Source organism: Mytilus californianus, unplaced genomic scaffold (genome assembly GCF_021869535.1).
Source record: "Mytilus californianus isolate M0D057914Y unplaced genomic scaffold, xbMytCali1.0.p SCAF_8, whole genome shotgun sequence".
Lineage (NCBI taxonomy): Eukaryota > Metazoa > Mollusca > Bivalvia > Mytilida > Mytilidae > Mytilus > Mytilus californianus.
Genome location: NW_026262734.1, coordinates 53,537,003 through 53,560,516, shown reverse-complemented (window position 1 = coordinate 53,560,516; position 23,514 = coordinate 53,537,003). Strand labels below are relative to the sequence as shown.

The following is a 23,514-nucleotide window of genomic DNA, read 5'->3' as shown; positions in this document are numbered from 1 at the left end:
GGTTTTGACCGATAGTAAAATCTTAAATATTTCCTTACTTAGACCCTTTCAGGATTTATAATGGGTTGAAATATAATTTCACGTATATGAATATTTATGCCAGACACCTTACAATCTTTAAAAAATATGTTATCAAATAAAACGAGTCTGGTAAACAAGTGGAAGGGGGCACTTGCCAGACAAAATGGAAAAAGTTAAAAGATACAAATGTTACAGTATGTGCAGTTCAAAGTAATGTTCATAAAGTCAATAATATTTTCTGTTGCAGGTTATCACCAAATAAAGTTTATATCTATATGTAGTTGATTTCTTTCTTCTGTTGACATGGTAAATTCCAGGTTGTAAAAATTATTAAATGTTATTTGTTCCAGTTATTACAAAAGTATTAACGCTGGTAATAATAAATTGCATGTAAAAACTGGAAATAAATAAAAATAGCAAAAGAAAAACAAAACTATATGTACTTAAATGCCACTATATATTATCGCAAGGGGATGTAGATGTAGTCTACTTTAAAAACGGAGAAAACATTTATATCCTTGTAATGTCAAATGTCAGTGCACTTCAAGAGTATACCTAACATTTAGGTCAGTCCTGTTTTGTTCTATCTCATTTACAACTGTCACTGGGGCTGCTGCAGGCACTGAGGAATCAATGGTATTAAAATGTATGTCAAGGCGGTTCCTCCTTACAGCCTCTATCTCCTTATTTACACTTGACTGCAAGGTGTGTTCTAATTGGTCTGAAATAGGTATGTGTACTCATTAGAACAAACTATAAATCATAAAATCTTTCATTCAATTTTCTTTGATGAATGTTCATTTCTGCACACTTATTTTTTACTTCCAATTACTTTTTATCTCTGAAAAATGCAGTCAAAACATAGTTGGCTCCAATGGCTTTACTATGTACTTTCAAGAAGAAAGTTAGTTACCTTCTGATTTTAAATGGAAATACAAATCATAATTTGTTTTTTATTGTTAGCAGAAGCTAACTGTTTATCTTTCAGATAATTTCAAGAACAAAGTTTTTTTGGAACGGTATTGAACAAGTACACAGCGTTTAAATCAAAGATATTTGTATCGGTATTACCGAGATTAAAAAAAAATCATGATGGTCTGGATGGGTGGGTTTCATTTCTGTATTTTAAAATTGTTTAGGCCATTTCCTCTTTTCTTTTTTTTTTTCTGCTCATTATACATGTTATACTCGATTTTTACATATTTTTTTTGTCAATTTTGCCTATTAATTTTTTTCCATTATTTTCAATTCTGAAAACCCCCATCCACAGCCTCAATTATGAATCAAATATATATAGTGTTGTGCATCATAGACAGAATGTCAGAACTGACTGATAAATTGAAAATGTCTTTGTATTTCAAGCTGAGATATGAAGTTAATTCATCTCTCTCTTCCTCAGAGATGCATTTAGTGTTGTCAACAAAACCATTTAACAGGCTATCTCTTACTTTTGGCAATGATTGTAATGGCTGGTAATTCTGAGGATATTCTTCATTTTGACCCTTCATATCTTTTGATTTATTTACGAGGGTAGTGGGCCTACCTGAAGGACATATTACACATTTATTTCCATTGAGAAACTGTATTTATGCAAAAAATAGTATATACTTGAACTATAACTTGAATATAGGCACTCAAATAGCTGCAGAACTTGGCATTGCCTACTTAGACCAACCTAAAATTATTCTTAGTATTAACAAGGATTTTTATAGTATATATCACTATAAAAAATCCTTGATATATTAATAATGTTCCTCAGGTTATAGCTATGAAAGCAAGCTGTTTTGCAATATTCATATTCTAACTCAATAGTTATCAAAGGTACCAGGATTATAATTTAATACGCCAGACGCGCGTTTTGTCTACATAAGACTCATCAGTGACGCTCAGATCAAAATAAACAGGAATGAGGTTGGTAAAAGGAGGTGGGGTACGTGCACGGGAGAATGTTTAAACAAACGCATTTCATGATGAACAGGAAATAAGTTCATGCACAAAACCTATCTTGCAGGGATGAATGTCAAGCAGAACAGAACACACAAAAATGGATGCATATCAAATAAAAAACAACATTGCACAAAAATTACCCTTGAACACCCCATTAATATTTTGCTATGACACAAGCGGCTTCTTTTCGGCGCCAAGGACGGCCAAGTTGAAAAGGGGAGGGGGGGGGGGTGGGGGGGGGGGGGGGGGGGGGGGTCATGAATGGTAAACAAATAAGCTACATAAAGTGAGATTTTGACACAAACTGCAGGACATTTGTCTTATATAAATTATTATTTCAGAAAGCACACAGGACTGTCATTGAAACTGTCGCAGTCTACAACTCAATATTGTTACAATAAAAATGCATCTATTTTTATTTCGAAGGTCAGGGCCACTATTTGGGATTTCCCTGTAAACATTGCAGACGATAAGAAGCGTTTTGAATAAATATGTCATGTGAATTTGGGAATAAAAAGACAGTATAAAAGAATTATTAAAGTAATCTGAAAACATGTTAAACATTTATTACCTTCTGATCCCTCAATGGCAGTATACTGCCCACCGGACACTCCACGGAAATAGGCAGTGTCTCTCATGCAGTTTATTATGTTCTCTTCTGCCTGGGAAGGCTGGGAAGGAGGAGGACCACCACCAATTTGTGACCTTTCCCTGTGCACATTGGTAAACTTTTGTTTTGCATCACGTCTTAGGTTTTTCCATCTGTTCCTCACCTCTGTCTCTGTCCTGAGGCAGACCCCCAAGGCTTTAACCTTGCTGGTGATATCCAGCCACATTTCCTGTTTTGGCATTGATCAGTTCTGGGGAACGTTTCCCCTGCAGGAGGTCTAGGTGTGTCGTAACCATCTCACTATTGAGGTTGCTCTCAGTAGCAGTGAAATTTAATTTCCTCTCCATTGTATTTTTTGCAGACATATTTTCAGCCATGTTGATTAATACAGGAAGTTGAATTTTTCTTAGACTTGTGGGATGTTTTTTTTATCACATCGTTAAATTTTAACACTGCGTTAAGTAATATTGTCGTTAACATTTTTTGAACAACAATATTTAACGCCTTGATTAGTTAGCGACTGCGTTAAGATTTAACGACTCGTCAGGCTTAATCATCGTTAAATTTAACGACACTTTTGACAACTGGGCCCAAGTTTTTCAGCCTCTAATAACTTTTTGTAATTTTAATTTACAATATGACGATCTGTCATAATATTTTTAACGCTAAGCAAAAGCTTTGCTTTCTTTGTATACACCTGTTTAAGGGACGTACTATACCGTTTGTGTTCCTGTCCGTCCGTAGTCAACATGTCGGACAATAACTCAAAATCTTTTAACCAATTTGCATGCAAGTTTGATGAATATTGTTTATATCTATTGACGTTAACTCCATATAGTTTTTTTTTTTTTTATTAATTTTAGATTTTAAGTTTCCGAGTTGTGGATTTTTTTCATTAAAAAAAGGGAATATTTCAGGTTTCGTACAATAATGAAATAAATGCGTTCAGCAGTTTTCATGAACCTTTGGGGAATTGTTTATATCTATTGGTGTAAGTTTCTTTGCTATTTTTTTAAATTTTAGATTTTATGATTCCGAGTTATTGGATTTTATTCATAAAAAGGGTTGATTTTCCAGTTTTCGGACAATATTTTTAAAGTGCTTTGTAATTTTCCTCGGAGTTCAGTATTTTTGTGATTTTACTTTCTTTTTTTTAGGAGTATTCATGAAACTTTGATGACTGGTTTATATCTATAAAGATAACCTCCCTTTAGTTTTTCGTGAATTTCTTATATGACATTTATCATATAACTTTATTCTTTGAATAAGCGACAGGGGCGTATCGTGCGCTTACGGTGCAGCTGTCTATTTTGCTTTTCATCAATGTTTTCAGAAAGGGATTCTGCTAGTTCTGTAAACGTCTGTTTTGTTGCATATAGCTTTCTTCATCACCTGATAGCATAACCAGGTGACTGAAAGAGTATGAACCTTCCTCCGTAGAAATTTAGAAGCCAACATACTTTTTTTTGCGCCATCAAGGAGTAGGCAGTTGCATTTATTGGTATGCTTTACATGCTTCAGCATAGCTGTAGCTGTTTGTGCCTTGGAAAGAACACGAGCTTCAATAGCCATAACTGAGGATAACTTTTTTTGGTAGTCCGTCGTCGAATATGTTTAACATATTATTTAGAACGGATCGCACTATTACTTCCAATGGCTACATCATGGCCCACTAAATTCATATATAATTGCCTGATTTCTCTTTTGTATCTTCCCCCATTGAACATTTCTGATGTTTCTATTTTATTATCAACTGCCATTGCTTGTAAGCCTTCAACCTGCTGTGGAAATAATTTTTTTCACGTGGAGTTTGAACCTCATTTTGTAAATTTGAATATTAAATTTCATTTTTTTTAAATTTCTGATAGTCTCCCACATGCTCCTGTAACATGTCTAAGCTTGTAATGTCCAAAGTTGACTGCTGCACTTCATCGGTAGCTTTTATAGGGAAAGCAATCGTTTGAACTCTCAGTTTTCTCATATTCTGCTGTTGGTAAGACACAACTGTTTCCAAATTGGGTTTGGTTGATTCAAAGCGGGTTGTTGGATAATGATACTCATAAAAGTGGACAGATCTTCACCAGCACCTGGAGAACCACTTGTTCTATTATAATGGAACTTCTTGTGAATGTTGGTCCATTGAAGGCGAATATATTTTACAGATAACACATCATTGTCAGAAACTGAATTGCATAAAAGAGTATTCTCCCAATATTCTGCGTGTGTTTATGGTAAGTTCTTGTAGAACATTAATCGCCTCACGAAGAAGACATCTGCAACGGACAATGATACATCTACATGTATATGCTAAATAATTTGTAAAATAGTTTTTAATGCACTGCACACATTGTGATGTTTTAAAAATACTCTCTGATTTTTTTCATTTGAGCAAAGTGATTTTTTGTTTTAATTACAAAAGTATTTTACGGATTTTGCGGTTAATACAAATATCAAATTTCCACTATTGTGAAGTACAATAGTTCTTTTCCTTTAAAACATGGCCAAGAAGACTAGGAAATGCAGACAATACAACAAAGAAGATGTGGTATGATTGTCAATGAGACAACTCTCCACAAGAGACCAAATGACTCATAAATTAACAACTTTTGATCACCGTACGGCCTTCAACAATGAGCAAAGCCCATACCACATAGTCAGCTATAAAAGGCCCCGAAATGACAAATTTAACACAGTTCAAACAAGAAAACTAACGGCCTAATTTATGTACAACAAATGAACGAAAAACAAATATGTAACACATAAACAAACGATAACCACTGAATTACAAGGCTCCTGGCACATACATACAAAATATGGCGGGAGTTTAACATGAAAGCGGTATCCAAACCCTCCCCCTAACCTGGGACAATGGTGTAACAGTACAACATAAGCACGAAATATAAAAATCAGTCGAGCCCTCTTCTCTGATCTATTGGATTTCTTTCAGATTAACATTCTCGTGTGATTACCCACTTCAATTATTCGTTCCAATTGAAGAAAAGTAAAATTACTTCGAGGAATGAGTTTTTAAAATTACTCGTTTTAAGTAAATCATTAGGTTCTGAATAAAAAAAAACTTTTATTGTTTATATATAGGACAAGATTGATACAAAAAAAAATGTATTGCATCATTAAATATAATGGCACTATGAGACTGAATGATGTGTGGAATATTTTTATATATTATTTTTTTTCCTTCAAATTATTCGACATAAAACAGAATGCATATACATGGTTTGTCACAAAAAAGAAGTTGAAAGGTTTTTATGAAAAATATAACAAAGTTATCAAAGAAATCAAGTTATGTTTAAATTTCGAATCGGCAATATGTTATTTTACAGATACAAAGTACTAAGAGTATTTTTGGGGGCTAGACTTTTTTGCATTGCACGACTATTGCAGTTTTCTCTTCAGTGTTAGTTCTCAGTGAGAGACTGAACAAAAATATGTTCTGTCACTACCATTATTTGATAGGTTAAACATGTTTTTTGTCAATATTATTGCTCTAGTCGCACGAATGGGATGTTTTGTGTAAATTTGTGAAAGTTTAGTCCTCTTACTCAATTTCGTCATGAATTTTGCCAACGGTATTTTCCCCTAATCGAGAGTTATAGTACCAAACTGTATCGTCATCATTGAATGTTTACTTTGGTCTGCCATAGACTAGTGCATAACGGATGAAGTTTGCTGATGTACTTTTCATAAGATTCTACGGGACAATAGGGTGATTCAGGGAACCATATCCCATATCCCAAAAGTGCAATCCTTTCAATTCATTGCTCCAAATGAAAGTTTCGTATACTACATTTTAATATGCCATATGTTTTGCCTCAATTATCGCATGTATCCAATCAACATAATCAATAAAAAGGGCAAATTAACCTCCCCTATCCCAATGTACTCTATACAACGGGGTGGCTGTGGGTTACTTCCTATATAAATATATAAGTCATAAAATTGATCAGATTTTTGGTCTTCAGCAATATATGAGTTAGGATGTTTTTTTTTAAATTCCAGCAGCACGCCAGAAGGGACCCCCAATTCCTCCCCTGTGCCCTATAAAAGCCTAATTTATTATAAGATCGCTGCCAGTTTTGAGTCCCCTTTTGTTTATATTCAGTATTGAGTCCCCAAATTTTGAGAAAGGAAAATGGAGGGGAGGGGTGTGCTATTTACTGAACGTTTATACTAAAATTCTGCGCGAAATGAACAAAAAGAAATGTCGTAAGATATTGGAACATTTTCGTGATTAATTCATTACCATATTTGCATCATATGCTATCATACAGACGTATTTAGTATCAAAATCAATCAAACACTATCTAGTTACGATTACCTTCTAATTGTTTACTACCAGAATTAAGATTATCTTTTTTTTCGAATATCAAGTATCACCCTGATTTTTTCGACGGCAATTTTCTAACCGCTTAAACAATTATAGTGCACCGTTATGATTTAAATATGATGGTAATGGTATAGAACAACCTTGCAGCTGAGTAACTCTTGACAACAACATGCTACATTTGAGAAAAATGATTGAAAAGATTTAACCTATTTCTGCCGTCGCCATATTGGGATCGTCGTAATTATAGTTACGATTATCAGTTTAACACCAGTGACCATTAAGATGTCTGTTAAGAGGCATGTCTGGTGTTTTCAAACGATGTTGCTTTGTAATGTTCACGTGAGTTCATGTAAAAGTGTCCCAAAACGCGTCAAATTCCTCAACATTTGCTTCCTGATTAGTTGCTTTCAAATGTGCTTTAAATACTCGTGCTGCCTTTTGATTACTTTTATCGTTTTATTTGCATTAATCAACATTTTCAATCTCGTCTGCTGTTATGGAAGCGAACGGTTTTGTCGCCATTTTGTAATTTGCTGTGGGCAAAGAAGGATAAATCTACCGTTGACAAGGTATTGTTAAAACAGTGACCGGGAAAAAGAAATGCATGGTCTTCACGTGGTGGTAATTAGGAACAGGGATTGGTTGATGTATTAAGAGATAAGGGGAAAATGCTATTCAACACGACTGGTAGCGTTATGTTGCAGATATCTTCGTTGCAACGTTACATTTATCGGTTTGTCGTACATTTTTAGGAATGCCTACTATGTTTTCTGTCTATAAAGCAATAACATAAAAAATGTGGTACACACTGAAAAGGTTTATGTGTAAGTGCTTAAACGTACCACATTGTTTTATGCTATTTCGAATAGACTGAAAAATTATAAGTCATTCCTTATAATTTAATTGTTAATTCCATTTTAAGCCATTACATCATGAAAAAACGGTAATGATGTCACGGTCATATGACAAAATTATGTCTATGAGCTGACAGACAAAACACTGTCAACCAATAAGAAGACGCGTGACATCCAAAATAAAATTATTAACTATAAGGGTTGATTCCCGTTCACGACGTCAAATGCAAAAAAAAAGTTGCTTTTGATTGATGGGCGTCATATAGATTACACTGGCTAAAACGTCTACAGGTTAACAACTTCTTACTTCTACTAGTAACTTGACGTCCCTGCTTACGCAATACACCTTATCGCTATTTGTCCGCCATTACTGGACATCACACAAGTTCCCGTAAAATTTTGACGTCATAATAAAAAATGTCTGACGCCACAATGGAAAAGTGATTGTTGTATGACGTCAAAAGTTCGAGCGGGACAGATTCTCGGGTCAAGCGGGAATAGCGATAAGGTGTATATGAGCTACATGTTGGTAACTTATATTATTTGGTATGGACATGAAAAACTGCGGGTTCCATTTTTTTCATGACGATTGTTTCGACAAATCATAATAAATTTTGACTTATAATAACGGTAACAGTGTTTAAGACCTAACAGCAATTACTATAGATATTTTGACAAATCACAGTAAACTTTTCATCATTTAGACGCTAACGGTAGTCGAATATTACCGTTTGGTGTCGTAATTCGAATGAAATTGGTTACTTCGTGCGAACGTACTTGCTTATTGACCAACGCTCTATACTGATAATAAAACTGTTTCTATTCATAACAAAACAAAACTCTAAAACTAATCGAAGTAATGAAAATCTTGACTTGATCACAAAACCGGAGAAGAGAGTAAATGGCTATTGAAAAAAAACCTGGTATGTATAGAGTATGCATGACGTGTTTAATTCACATTTTCCCACACATTTGTTACATCATCTAGTTAACACTGTTCATTATTAAACCAAATACATCTTCCTCCCTGTCTTTTGCACAATGCATTCTGTGAAAGGCAAAACTCATTTTTAGGTGGATATCTACAACCTCCTGACCTGCTACGAATTTTCTGAAAAGGACAGATGAACTGGGTATAAGTAGAATAATATTATTTCTGTTCTGAGAGATATGCCTTTAAGTATACATAAGGGGAACAAACAGAAGTCCCCAGAGCTGAATCTTAAGAGTCTGCTGTGGTCGAGACTGCTCAATGTTTGTTTGTGTCAATAACGTCTGTTGGTTGTTTTGTGTTATGTTTCGTTTGTCATGGTTTTTTTTTATTCTCCTTTGGTATATCATATTGTTTTACTAAGTTGTTTTACCTTATGGCACACACATACAGATTAATTGATTTGTCAAATGAAGTACACTTCCGCATTTAAGTACAAGTAGTTAAAAGTTTGCTAGTGTGACTCTGAACCCAATACATACATTGCTAGTACATGTATCATTTTCTTTAGGGTGTGTCCCCATGAAATCAAACTTCGAAAGTATTCATATATATATAAATACCTATGTTACATCATAAAAATTTTGCTAAGATGCATATGCAAAGAAAGACAACGGAGACAAAAGATGATTGCCACAAATAAATTATTTTATATTTAAAGTCGATGCTTCCGATATGAAGACCTCACTTTGATTTAAATCTAATTGCACCATCATAGAAATATTCACTGCACGAATAGGTATTAAAAGGGGCTACTGATCAGCAGAGATGAGGAAAGCAATCTTGTGTTTTTAACTTTCAACATGTGTATTGGATACGATTTGCTGTTGTTCAACTATCCGTTTGCTTTAATCAAATATAAAAATGATAATTAGTTATTTTCTTATCAATATGGTGAAAATTTTCTGCAAAAATGTAGATCTAGAATTAAATTTGTATAAAGTAAAATAACAAAAATACCGAACTCCGAGGAAAGGTCCTAACGGAGAGTCCCTATGCAAATAGGAAAATTAAAAGCATAAATACATCAAACGTAGGATAACAACTGTCATATTCCTGAGTTGGTACAGGCATTGTCTTACGTACAAAATGGTGAATTAAACCTTGTTTTAAAGCTAGACAAGCCAAACCTCGCACTTGTATGACAGTCGCATAAAATTCCATTATATTGACAGCAATGTGTGAACAAAAATAAACAGGCAATAGGTAAAACAGTCAAAAATATGGGTACATCAGTCAACATTGAGTTATAATCCTAATCACTTCAAAACAAACACATATTGTATATTGATAACTTACTGTGCATCTTCTTTTACAGTTAAAATTGTACGAATAAGGACCTCCAGAAAACAGGTAAAACGTTTGGTATGATGTCAGATTACTGAGTTCTCCAATAAAATCACAAAATTTGATATTTTTAGCACCATTGTCACCTCTTCCACCTGTTAGTGAACGAAATATGACAATTATCCTTATATGTTTGTTTGAAACTCTTAACCCGTTTTTGAGCACATTGGTTCATCACATACTTGATACAGTAGATGTAGTTAGTGTCATTCTGCTCATTTCTATTGGCTATGCTTCTTTTAGCTTACATGTTCAAATAGTTTAGTTTCAACCAGCTTTGTCGTATGATTGCTGTACATGTCTAATTGACGCTAACCTGACATTTGTTTTCTTCAGTTGATTATCTCACTAGGGCGTTTATTGTTATTCCGGCGTTATATGCAATCATTGTATTGCTATACAGAAATATTTTAGTTATATCCATTATACATCTCATCTGAATATCCTTCGTAAAAGGAAAAATAGAAGAGCTTTCAATGGAGCATCAACTACTTATCGTATAAAAACAAACAATTTCATGGCCTTTAGGGTAAAAAAAACAGGTGTCAATAAATTTGTCTGATACAATATGCACCTCAATAAGTTACTTTCGGTAAAAACATGAAAGGAGTAGCATTAATTACCATTTTAATAGTTGTTTTTGGCACACAATTTCAAAGTTTCTGTTTGTTTGTAAAATTTTAGAGTTTTCTTTAAAATAATTCAAATTGGTAAATAGTGCATATTAATTTATTGCATCATTTAATCTGTAAAATAGATATGTAGATATAAGAAGATGTGGTACAACTCTCCATTAAAATCACAATTTGTAAAAAAGTAAACCGTTATAGGTCAAAGTACGGCATTCAACACGGAGCATTGGCTCACACCGAACAGCAAGCTATAGAGGGCTCCAACAATGACTGGTATAAAAAACAATTCAAACAGGAAAACCAACTGTCTATTATCTACATAAAAACGAGAAATGGGAAAATGTTGTTGTAATAAAACCGGAGTATCAAATTGAAAGAAACAAAGTGTTGCTAATCCATGCACAACATGTACAACAACTTGAATTGCTAGTGAAGCTGAATTTCTTACAGAAATCTAAAAACAAATATCTAACGAGAATGAAAACAAGCCAAGCAGTTGCCAAAGCTTATCATAATAGATTAAAAAAAAATGCAAGAAAATGATCAAGAGTTGCAAAGACGTTAAACTGAACAATTACAAATGAGAATGGCAAAAGGAAAAAAAAGATAATAAGACAAATCTGGAAACTACAATTTCAAGTCCTATGCATACAGCAAATAAGGAGTTCAGAGAACTACTCTTTATCCGACTAAACATCCGGACCTGCCTGAAGTTCGCCAAAGATGATCTTCGTTAAAAAGAAATAACCTGCTTCCAGTGGGACGATAGTAGTACGTGTCCTCCAGCTGATAAACGAGACAACAAAAAAGACGGAAAAAAGAAAAGGCAAAAAAAGAGTGTTAAAAGACTACTAATCTAATCTGAATTAGAAGTTTTTGTTGGAGACGATGTCTGCCATCAAATTACGTGTTAGCATCATATTGAAACAGGAGAACGTGCCTTTGTCGTCGCCATGAAAATAAGGCATTTAAAAGTCAGAACATTGAAAACTCCAAATGTAACTACTTATTCAAATCAAGATCAACTGATCATACAGATTACAAGACAAGACAAGTTTATAAATATACTAAGACACATTGTGTGCAACAAGAGCAACATGATATAGTATACAAAATAATAAATTGGTCAACAAATATGACAAGGTAATCAAAACGCAATCCTTTTATCACTACGGGTGAAAAAGAGGTTTTCATTATTTGTGAAATATGTTCAGGATAGTACTAGCGTAGAATAAAAAAATCAAAATAGATATCCAGATGATGAGATTTTACAGAAAATAACTAAGTTATGTATTGGGTTCGTGTTGCTCAGTTTTTAGTTTTCTATGTTGTTTCTTGTGTACTGTTATTTGTCTGTTTGTCTTTTTCATTTTTAGCCATGGCGTTGTCAGTTTATTTTCGATTTATGAGTTTGACTACTCCTCCGGTATCTTTCGCCCCTCTTTTGGAAGATGAAAGATGAAATACTCGGAATAGAAAAGGATTGATGTAGAGAAGGGAGTGATGTAAAAAAAAATGAATGTCTGCCACATCATTCTCTCAATTTAAGGCCAGTGTGCGCACTATTATTTTAATAAGAAGCACACTACCTATATTATTGGCCCTCTACCTATCCACACAAAGTTGTTCACTTCCTAATATTTTAGGAGGAAATCAATATAGGGAAACCTTGGTATCTCGCAACCATAAGATCTATTCAAGCTACTGCATATTCTCCTCGCAACCAACTTTGATAAAACGTGTTTATGTGAAACCTTGGTGCTTTCTACATTTGAATTGTTTCAAATCATTCTATAACTTTCCAGTATAGGACTCGTGATACCAGTCTTGTCATTTTGTACACTTTATCCAGTCATCATCATATATGGTGTCGTCAAAGTAATGCCTGTTACAAATTGCACAATTTAAGCCACTATTTGTGTTTTCTTTGTCATCTGAGCTTTCATCGTCTGGAGGTGAATTTGTAGATTTTTCTTTGTTCCTTTCGAATTTTTTTCTCTGATTGTTTTTTTCTTAACTTTCGGTATTACTAAAAGTTTATCACAATTTCCTGTGCAGTTAGTAAACGGGACTGTATGTACTGTTATGCAAATTTCGGATTGATTTCTTATAGTGTCAGTTGCAATAATCGAATTTTCCTTTTTGCGGGAATATATTAGACTGTGATCATGATGTATATACTTCAATCTCCTTCCCTTTTTACGAATGTGATTTACTGAATTAGACTATTTACCGGTTTTGTAATAACACGAGCAGAAAGACGGATGGAACATATGGGAATGGATCTGATTACCCTTTCGGAGCACCTGAGATCACCGCCAGTTGTTGGTGAGGTTCATGTTGCTTAGTCTTTAGTTTTTTATGTTGTGTCCTGTGTACTATTATTTGTCTGTTTGTTTTTTTAACCATTGCGTTTACAGTTTATTTTCGATCTATGAGTTTGACTGTGTCTCTGGTATCTTTCGCCCCTCTTCTATATATTATGTTAAGATTATGTTTGGTCAAACCTCGTAACGTAATAATTAAAACTGGCCATTCCATCATTCCTGATGTGGTTTAATCTTTAAAAAAAAAAAATGTACGGACACTAGAAATTTATTAAATGTTCATTCAATTTGCATAGTGTTATACTGCTGGTGATGTACCACTTAGGCCTATTATTTTAATTATTATGACCAAATAATCAGTGTGGTTTTCTTATGGTAACGTCATTACTACAACATGTAACAATAAAGTTGAATGAGTTAATCGTAAGATAGTACTCTAGTGAAACAAGTCGCATTGCATTTAAATTCTATAGTATATTTAGTTATTTACCCATTAGAATTAATGACTTTCCGACGTGCAAGCTTACTCAACAGAGCGCACTATTTCCTGCAGTCTCTATAACTACCTCAGAACCAACTCTTTCTGTAATTCCCTGTCATAAATGTATTAATGAATTGTTAATGTTAAAACATGATGTAAAAACAAGTTTAAAACGACAAGAACAAGCGTATTTTGGCACTGATATATGGATTTAACGAGTTGAACAAAAACTACTAAATAATAATCAACAGTAAGTGTGTGCCTATAAGACTTTGTTAATTTTTTTTTATTTAAAACAAGATAATGAAACTCTCAGAAAAGTTTGTTTTAATTTTCGTATATCTCTTCATTTACAAAACGAATATCTGTAAAAAACCCGAATAAAAGGCAAACATCAATATATATATAAAAGCACTGCAATGAAAAATCACATTAAATAATGCATGTTATGTGTGTTTTGACATACATGTATATTTGACTTTATTACCTATTATGTCTGTTTGATTTGTTCACGCATCGTTGTTGATATAATGGAATTTGATGCGACTGTCATACAAGTGAGAGGTTAAGCTAGCTATAAAACCAGGTTCAATCCACATAAGAAAATGCCTGTACCAAGTCAGGAATATGACAGTTGTTATCCATTCGTTTGATGTGTTTGAGATTTGATTAGGGACTTTCCGTTTTGAATTTTCCTCGGAGTTTAGTATTCTTCTTCCCTTTTTCCTTTCTTACGGGCGTCGCATGATTTTTTTGTTGTTACATCTCCCCTCCCGGCATACCTAATATATTCGTATTTGTTTTATTGATTGCTATAATACAAATCAATAGAGAAAAAAGAACAAAAAATCGTAAGAAACAGTCTCTCTTTCACCGTTATATTTTTTGTAAAAACGGCATCGGTTTGGTGTAAAGAATGTCAAATTACCTATGATCGGATTTATATGTCTTTGATTTTTTTTTCAACTAAAAGCAGTGTTTCATTTCCCGTACATAAACAAACATCGTGTATGATGCCTGGTTGCAAAAAGCACGTCATACTCTTGTTTCGTTTGCATAAGAATATTCGCTAGTGCTAAATCAACACACTCTTACCTAATTAGGATAATTACCGGGCACGACACGTGCCACATGTGTACCTATATCTGATTACTCTTCCGGAGCACTTTTTTTTCCTTGGGTTCGTAATGCTCAGTCTTTAGTTCTCTGTGTTGTTTGTTAATCTTTTTCCTTTAGGCATAGCGTTGTCAGTTTATTTTCGACTGATTAGAAATAAGAAGATGTGGTAAAACTCTCAATCGAAGTCACATTTTATAAAAGTAGAATGATTAGTTTGAATGTCCCTCTGCAGTTGCTGCTAAAATGTTCTCTGCACAAAGCCAAAGATTTTCCATTTGAGAATTTTAAAAAAAATACTGATCCATACCTTCATTTTGAAGAGAATGCTGACAGTATATTTCCAGATCGCGTCGTTATTGGCAATATCATCAGGTGGTCCTGGTATGAATGTTTCCCTGATAACTCTGCCATATAATACTGAAAGCATAAACCAGTGGTAAAGCATACGATGTTCTTTTTTTTACACAAGCACGGGAAATACTATTGGTAAGAATAAATAAAAATCAGGAGCTATTATAATGCTAGGTAAATAGATATTGAAAAACCCTTTCCTCTAGAGGGAAATAAGTTGACAATCAAATATTTTAGTGTGTTTTTATCTTGTTGACAATACTTACGTGATAACGCCGGAGACCGAAACAAAACAAACGCTTTCAATTTTATCTAGAAAATTGTATTTGCATGTGTTTCTTGCGTCTTTTTATGTTAATATTGCTATATTTACACAGCAGATATTTACCGAAGTGTTAACTCAACAATCGATTGAGAAGACGAATCCTGGTAACAAAAAATAGTGGTTCGCAAGAACTCCAAATGTAGTGATGCATGGTGCGTCAATATGGTAAGCATTTCCTGATATGCAATCATCAGCAAACATTCCAATTCAAACTCAGTCAAAATGCCCCAATTAGGAATAGAACACATTCGATAAAGTTGCAAAATATACGATTTTTATTGATTGTACCGAATTTGTAAACTGAAGTATCCAATAAAAACAAGGTAAGTCGTCCGATTTTCTGTTCTATGTAAAGTTCATTCAAGCTATGAAGGACATGATTCGCCAAAATATTTTCGTTGTCAAATGATATGTTTTTATACATTGGATTACCGGAGTACTTTTTTCCCCAATTCTTTAACAAGACACTCAATGTAGTACGAGTTACATACCAACACAATCACGACAATATTATTTGAAGCTTTGTCCGCAACAAAATACTTATCATGAACAGATGATAGACGTATACAATTCTCATTTACATGTTCGACAAAAGAATTATAAATAAGATTGAAAAAAAATTGTCCGCAGTGAAAGAGGATCTTCAAAAATACTGAAAACTGTTTACTCGCGTAGTGGTATTAACCATATGTGGATTCTAATTAAATCAAGAACTTCTTGATAATGTTGAAACACGATCTTGCTCTGAAATTAGTTCTATTAAAATTTCAACCCTATATACCACCATTCCCCATGTGAAATTGTACAAGAGGCTGTCAGAGAGACAGGAAACCGGATTTTTCTGCAGAGGTCAAACCATGAACAGTTGAGCACGTATAGACACAACATTTAAGCTTAAAACAGCTCTGAATTTGAATTGTGGTTGAATATTTGATACAGCATGGGTTTGTGACACGAAATAAAAGTGGTATAAGAACTGAAAAAGTTGAAATTGAACATTTACCTATTATGGACCTATATCTAAATTAAAATACATTGCTAGAATCAGCATATCAAAGAACCACAAGAATTCAATTTTTGATGAAATACTTCTTAGTTAAACCATTTCTGTCCAAATAGAAATAACTCAAACTTTATTTCCATGAAGCAATAATGTAAATCTAAAATTAAATATGATTTAACTATAGACTTTAAAATTAGATATGATGTAAAAAGATATGATGTTATTTTTTTTTAAATTATAATCAAATATAATCAATAATGTTCTAATAAATCTGTCACTCATATTATAATAGGATGATTGGATTGACAATTAACAGACGTGTCTGTTATCTTATCACTTAGTGTATAAACAAAATCAAACTTTATATATATAGTTGATAGTTCCAAATATTTTTTCTTTCATTTGTAACATACTAATATAGATCTGCAACTTATCTTATCTTAATTTTAACTTTTTATACGGCCGTTTACCTGACGTATTATGGTATACCGTTGTCCGTCCGTCTGTCCGTCTTCAACATGTCGGACATTAACTCAAAAATTATTCAACCAATTTGCATACAACTTTGGTGAACTGTTTATATCTATTGACGTGAGCTCCCTTTTGCTTTTTTTAATAAATTTTCGATTTTACGTTTCCGAGTTATGGTACACAATTTTTCAATCTTTCGCGAACCGTAACTCAATTTTTAATCTTTCAAGAACCATAACTCATGATCGGTAAAAGTGAAAATCGTCAATATCAAACTTGACCTCCATTTTGTCATCAGAAACAGCATATTAAAATTTAATAAGCATTGGTTGAACGGTTCATGAGTAAATGCACAGACACGACTGGAAACGCCATTTTTTTTCAATATTTCAAGAATCGTGACTCCTGAACGGTAAAAGTGGTAATCGTCATTATCCTACTTGACCTCCATTTTGTCATCAGTATCAACATTTTAAATTTGAAAAGCTTTGGTTGAATGGTTCATGAGTAAATGCAACGACATGACTGGAAACGCCATGTTTCAATCTTTCAAGAACCATAACTCCTGAACACGAAAAGTGAAAACTGCCATTACTGAACTTGACCTCCATTTTGTCATCAGTAACAAAATATTTAAATTTGAAAAGCTTTGTTTGAACGGTTCATGAGTAAATCCACGGACACGACTGGAAACTCCATTTAGCGAACAAAAGGGTAACACATGCTACACAGTGGAACAAGTGATCAGTATGCTGGAGTTTCTTATCGACAACATTTTTGTTGAATATGGTGGTAGACTTTTTCAACATAATGTTGCCATTCCTATGGGAACGAACTGTGCGCCTCTCCTTGCCGACCTCTTCTTATTTTCATATGAATCGGAGTTCCTTCAGACTGTTGTCAAAAACAAGAAGATCAAAGAAGCCAGATTATTTAATTTCACTTTCAGATATATTGATGATGTTCTTTCCATTAACAATCCGAATGTTTCTGGGTTCCATTAATATATCCCCCAGAACTAGAAATTAAAGAAACAACAGACACGGCTTCCTCCGCCTCATTTTTAGACTTATACCTCGAATTTGACATACACAGTCATCTCAGTAACAGAATCTATGACAAACGAGACGATTTTAATTTTAAAATGATCAATTTTCCCCACCTTAGCAATATACCAACTTCACCTACTTACGGGATATACTTGCAGCTCCTACTCAGACTTTGTAAAACGTCACCAGTGTCTGAGCAGAAAGTTGATGAACCAGGGGTATGTCAAAGAACGTCTCGTCCTTTTTCTTAAAAAGTTAATCTGAAGGTACCAAGACCTTGTTGGTAAATATTCCGTATCAACTTCACAAATAATACATGATAGTCTTGAAGTATAGATTCTGCGTACTGACGCTGTTTATCATCTTAATAACGTGTTAAAGTGTCTTTTATTTGTCTTTATTAATATTACTTTTACTGTTTGGTCTGTTTTTGGTGAAATACATTTGACGTGGCTCTGTACTTATGCATCCCATCATTGTGTTGTTTGTATTATTCTTCATTTTTACTTGTGTGCTTTGTCCGTGTGACTTTTTATGTTTCTTTGATACATATGACGTGTCTGTGTACTTAAACATCCCGCCATTTTGTTTCTGTTCTGTTATAATTTTTGCATAATTTGAACGACAAAATAATTTATATCTCTACCTGTGTGACGTTTATATTCTGACGTCAAACACGCTATTCTACGCCAGAGTTAATGTTAAAATTACGATTCGGTCCCAGAGCTTACAATCCCTCGATCCTTTATGGGTTGATTTGGCATACATATATAAAATACAAAAAAAAAGTAAGCAATGAACGAGGTTGTTAAATGTAATAAATGCTTTTTTGTACTTCTTTGTTAAATATTTGTTCGTTTTTGTTGTGATTAGGATTGTGACACGGTGTTCACTGCTGTACCTCTATTTTATATTTTTACCTATTATGTCTGTTTGTTTTATTCACGCATCGTTGTCAATATAATGGAATTTGATGCGACTGTCATACAAGTGAGAGGTTTAGCGCTTTAAAACCAGGTTCAATCCACCATTTTCTACATGCCAAAATGCCTGTACCAAGTCTGGAATATGACAGTTGTAATCCATTCGTTTAATGTTTTTGAGCTTTTGATTTTGCCATTTGATTAGGACTTATATCTAGAAATTGACTATAAGGGTCGGTTGAAAACAAAACTTTATTACAAAAGAGATGATTTCAGCTTCCCAATTGAATTTTTAAACCAAAAGTTCAAAATGGTGAAGTTGAAATCATCACTTCGTAAATTTTACGAACGCAATCACGAGTTGGTTGACCGTTATGGAATATCCGTTATACAGATGATATAAGATATGTTCCTTATGTCGTAACTACAATCCCGTTCCCTTTTCACGGCTTTATAATAACATGAACACGACGAGTGGAGCGGGGTCTGCTTACCCTTCCGGGGCACCTGGGATAAACCCCAGTTGTTGGTGGGGTTCGTGTTGTTGTTGTACCCCTATTTGTGAAATTTTGTTCACGCATCGTTTTCAATATAATGGAATTTGATGCGACTGTCGTACAAGTGAGAGGTTTAGCGATATAAAACCAGGTTCAATCTACCATTTTCTACATAAGAAAATGCCTGTACCAAGTCATGAATGTGACAGTTGTTGTCCATTCGTTTGATGTGTTTGTGGTTTTGATTTTGCCATTTGATTAGGAACTTTCCGTTTTGGATTTTCCTCGGAGTTCAGTATTTTTGTAATTTAACTTTTTTCAATCTTTCAAGAACCATAACGCCTAAACGGTAAAAGTCAAAATCGTCATTATTGTCAGTAACAACATATTAAAATTTTAAAAGCTTTGATTGAACGGTTCATGAGTAAATGCCCGGACATTTGGCTGCCGCCGGCCCACCTGACCTCCCGACCGACCTCCCGCCCGCCGTACATCCCCAAATCAATAACCGATATTTTTTTTCTCGAAAATCCAGTTAAAAATAGCCTAAAAGAAATTATCTAGAATGCTTTACAACATAAAAATGCTAGCATACGCTCTAAAGTAATTACTTTGGGATACCATACGGCATATTTTATAAATAGTGAACAATAAGGTAAAACATGCAATACCGAGGCACAAGTATTCAGTTTGCTGGAGGTATGTATGGACAACAAATTTGTTGAATTTTGAGGTAGAATTTTTCTACCAATCATTTGCCAATTGTCGGCATTCGTAAGGGATAAACTGTGCGCCTCTTCGTGCCGACCTCTTCTTATTTTCATGAGTCGGAGTTCCTTCTTTTTATTAGCAATCCAAACTTTACTGATTGGGTTCATAAATATATCCTCCAGAAATACAAATTAAAAAAAAACAACAGACACGGCTTCATATTTAAACTTATACCTCAAATTTGACAAGAATGGTCATCTCAACACCAGGATCTATAACAAAAGAGGGACGAAAGATACCAGAGGGACAGTCAACAAACGAGACAATTTTGATTTTGAAATTATCAATTTCCCCCACCTTAGTGTCATTATACCAACTTCATCTGCATATGGGATATACATTTTCTCAATTCATTCGGTATGCAAGAGCTTGCAGCTGTGACTTTGTAAAACGTCATCAGTGCCTGAGAAGAAAGTGGATAAAACAGGGTTATGTCAAAGAATGGTTCGTTCATTTTCTAAAAGAGTTCATCAGAATATACCAAGACATTGTTGATAAACATATCAACTTCACAAATAATACGCGATACTTTTGCAGTTAAGATTTTTAGCACCAAAGTTGCTTATCATCTAAATAACGTATTATAGTGTTCTTATTATTTTACTGTTTATTCTATTTAGTATTATCTATTTGACGTGGCTCCATTCTTATTCATCCCTTCATTGTGTTATTGTGAAATCGTATTTTTTTGTGTATTCTTGTCTTTTTGCTTGCTAAATGTGTTTTTATGTTTTTCTTTGTTGACACATTTGTTTGTTTTTATAGTGATGAAGATTAAAAAACAATGTTGAGTGCTGTATTCCTATTTTTGACATTGTTTTACCCCTGTCCGTCCTTCCGTCCGTCCCATTATGGGTATATAGTTATTCCGCATAACTCTTCCTAGTTTAAATCCTAAGAAGTTTTCACTTTGTTGTCTGTTTGTACATATATTGAAGGTGTGCATGTGGTCAGAGTTTTGATTTTTATTAATATTCGCTCTTTTGTGAGATAGATGTGGGCGGATCATTTTGTTTAGTTACCTTTAATGTCGGTTTGTTTTGTGCACACATTGTTGTAATAATATGGAATTTTAGGCGACTGTCATACAAGTGCGAGGTTTGGCTTGTCTAGCTTTAAAACAAGGTTTAATTCACCAATTTCTACATAAGAACATGCTCATACCAAGTCAAGAATATAACAGTTGTTATCTATTCGTTAAATGTGTCTACGTTTTTGATTTAGTCATTTAAATTTACTAGGTTTTTTTTGTTATTTTACTTTTCCATATGACAACAATTGGCAAAGATTAATACTACGTGTACTAGTCAAGTTCTTCACCATTCCGACTATAGAATAGACCAACGATATATCTTTTTTTATATAAATAAAATATACTCATCCACAACAAAGGGCTTTATTTTAACGAAGAAAAGCCTAATGCGGCGGTGCAAGTCTAATAAGGGTTTTGCGAGTTATCAATTCTCCCACTTTTTATATTCGAAAGTGGAAAGACTGAATGTAATTTAAAACAATGAAGTTTTACGATTGCCAAAGTCTACTCATTTATTAGTACTAGCACAATTTGACATTTTCTTTTGAGCTTTCGGTTTACAGTTGATTATCCACTGTTGAAGTAGGTGATATTAAAATTTACACACAAATAAACGAGAGAAAAAAAAAAAGGATTTATCGTTAAACTGTTGTAGTCAAGTAGATTTTACCAGCACAGCAGTCTTAATCAACTGTTTAGTTTAACATGTTGTCTCTGCACCATAGATTTAGTACAGCATTTATAAACTGAAAAAATTGATAGTGAAATCTTTCAAATAAACTATGCTAGCATCGATGATTCAATGCCCACCAGTTTAATCCTTAAATTTCAGGCTATGTTTTATACATGCAAGGAACAAGGAAAATAAATTGATCGAGAGACGATGAAAGATTCATCTTTCAGCATATCCAAGAACGGACGATAGAACATTACAGTTGATGAACTAAAATAACTTGTAGCTAACCTCGCTGACACACTACCTTGTCATTAAATCGAATATATAGTAATTTTGGTGTGATAATTTGAAATCTACGTACATGTATATATTCTTAGCTCTGAATAACAGAAGTTTCAACTATGGTTTTATTTGGAATCTCCTCATTTCTTGGTAAAAAAAATAATTAAATCGGTCGTATATCATTGCATTAACATCATAACTAAAAAAGCACATTTCTAAAGCTTACTATTTACTAGCCTTGCCAAGTTATATGTACGACCCGTTTCATTTTGTAAAACTTACCGTAAGCTGCTGAGCAGAATTGTTCTTGAGGGTGTGGATTGCCAAAACATGAACATCCGTGTACATCACTTGTCACAAAAGATAGAACAATAACAAGCAGGAAAATTTTCAAAGACATCTTAACCATTCCTTACTCTCTCGAATTAATTTACAGCAAAGAGTAAAGTACATCCTATTATCTTAAGAAATTGGATTAACAAAATGTGCCGACATATTTCAGGGGATGGTAAAGGATGATATGTGGCAAAAACAAAAAAAAAGGAAGACGAAATTGGAACTTATTTGCAATAGAAGAACTGGAAATTTTTATTATAACTTATTTTCACAATACAATGCCACTTTGTCCCATGCATAAATAAAACTGGTGAAAAAACTTACAGAACTCGTTATTCAAAATTAACTGTTCACCTCTATCATTTTGTCTATCGTTTTTATTTAATTGCATTTTAATGGAACATAAACACGTAGAATAATGCAAAATCAAATAAATGCGTCAAAGCTTTCATAGACGTGCAATATAATAGGATTATTTTGAAAAGGAAATACTTAATGTATTAATAAGTTTAAGTACATTGCAGATGTGCATATAGAAATTGCAAATCGTTCATAAAAACCATTAATCCCGTTCAGGTTTACATTTCATGTAATATTCGCAATATCTATTAATGCAGTATGATATATTAACATAGTGAACACTCTGGATGCGGTTTTTTAATATTATTTTTTTTTGTCAACAGGAAACACATATATGATGCACAGTTCTGGTTATGCCTCTAACAGTTGTATTAGGTACATTTCTATGTTTACATTTATTACGCTGATATTCGTCACAAAACCACATTTGCTCTGAACTAGTTTACTTTTTGGAGATTTATATAAAATTAACTTGCCTCACTTCTTTTAGCAAAATGTGATCACTTAACATATCATTTTTTAATATTTGTGAGTCAGAAGACCATCATGTCCGACCTTACTCAATAAGTCTTAAATATGATGCATAACATTCTATTACAGATGACAAACGAGAAATACTGCAAATGACGATAAATTGAACTAAAATAGGCAATTTTCTATAATAACTAAAAACGCGCTTCTTTTTCAGTTTTTTTTTTATTTAAAACAATTTATTGTTTGAACCCAAAATCTTGTCTGGCATACTCGTACTGTAAAAAAATCT

The 23,514-nt window shown here is 33.5% G+C and overlaps 1 long non-coding RNA gene across 1 annotated transcript; it reads right to left on the bottom strand.

Moving 5' to 3' along the window:
* Positions 1–8,763: 8,763 nt before the first annotated feature.
* On the bottom strand, positions 8,764–22,455 carry LOC127710624 (uncharacterized). The gene is made up of 5 exons (XR_007986246.1): positions 22,338–22,455; positions 14,982–15,091; positions 13,565–13,667; positions 10,068–10,210; positions 8,764–8,888 (listed from the first exon to the last, which is right to left on the bottom strand). It is a non-coding gene; the product is annotated as an uncharacterized LOC127710624 (long non-coding RNA).
* Positions 22,456–23,514: the final 1,059 nt, after the last annotated feature.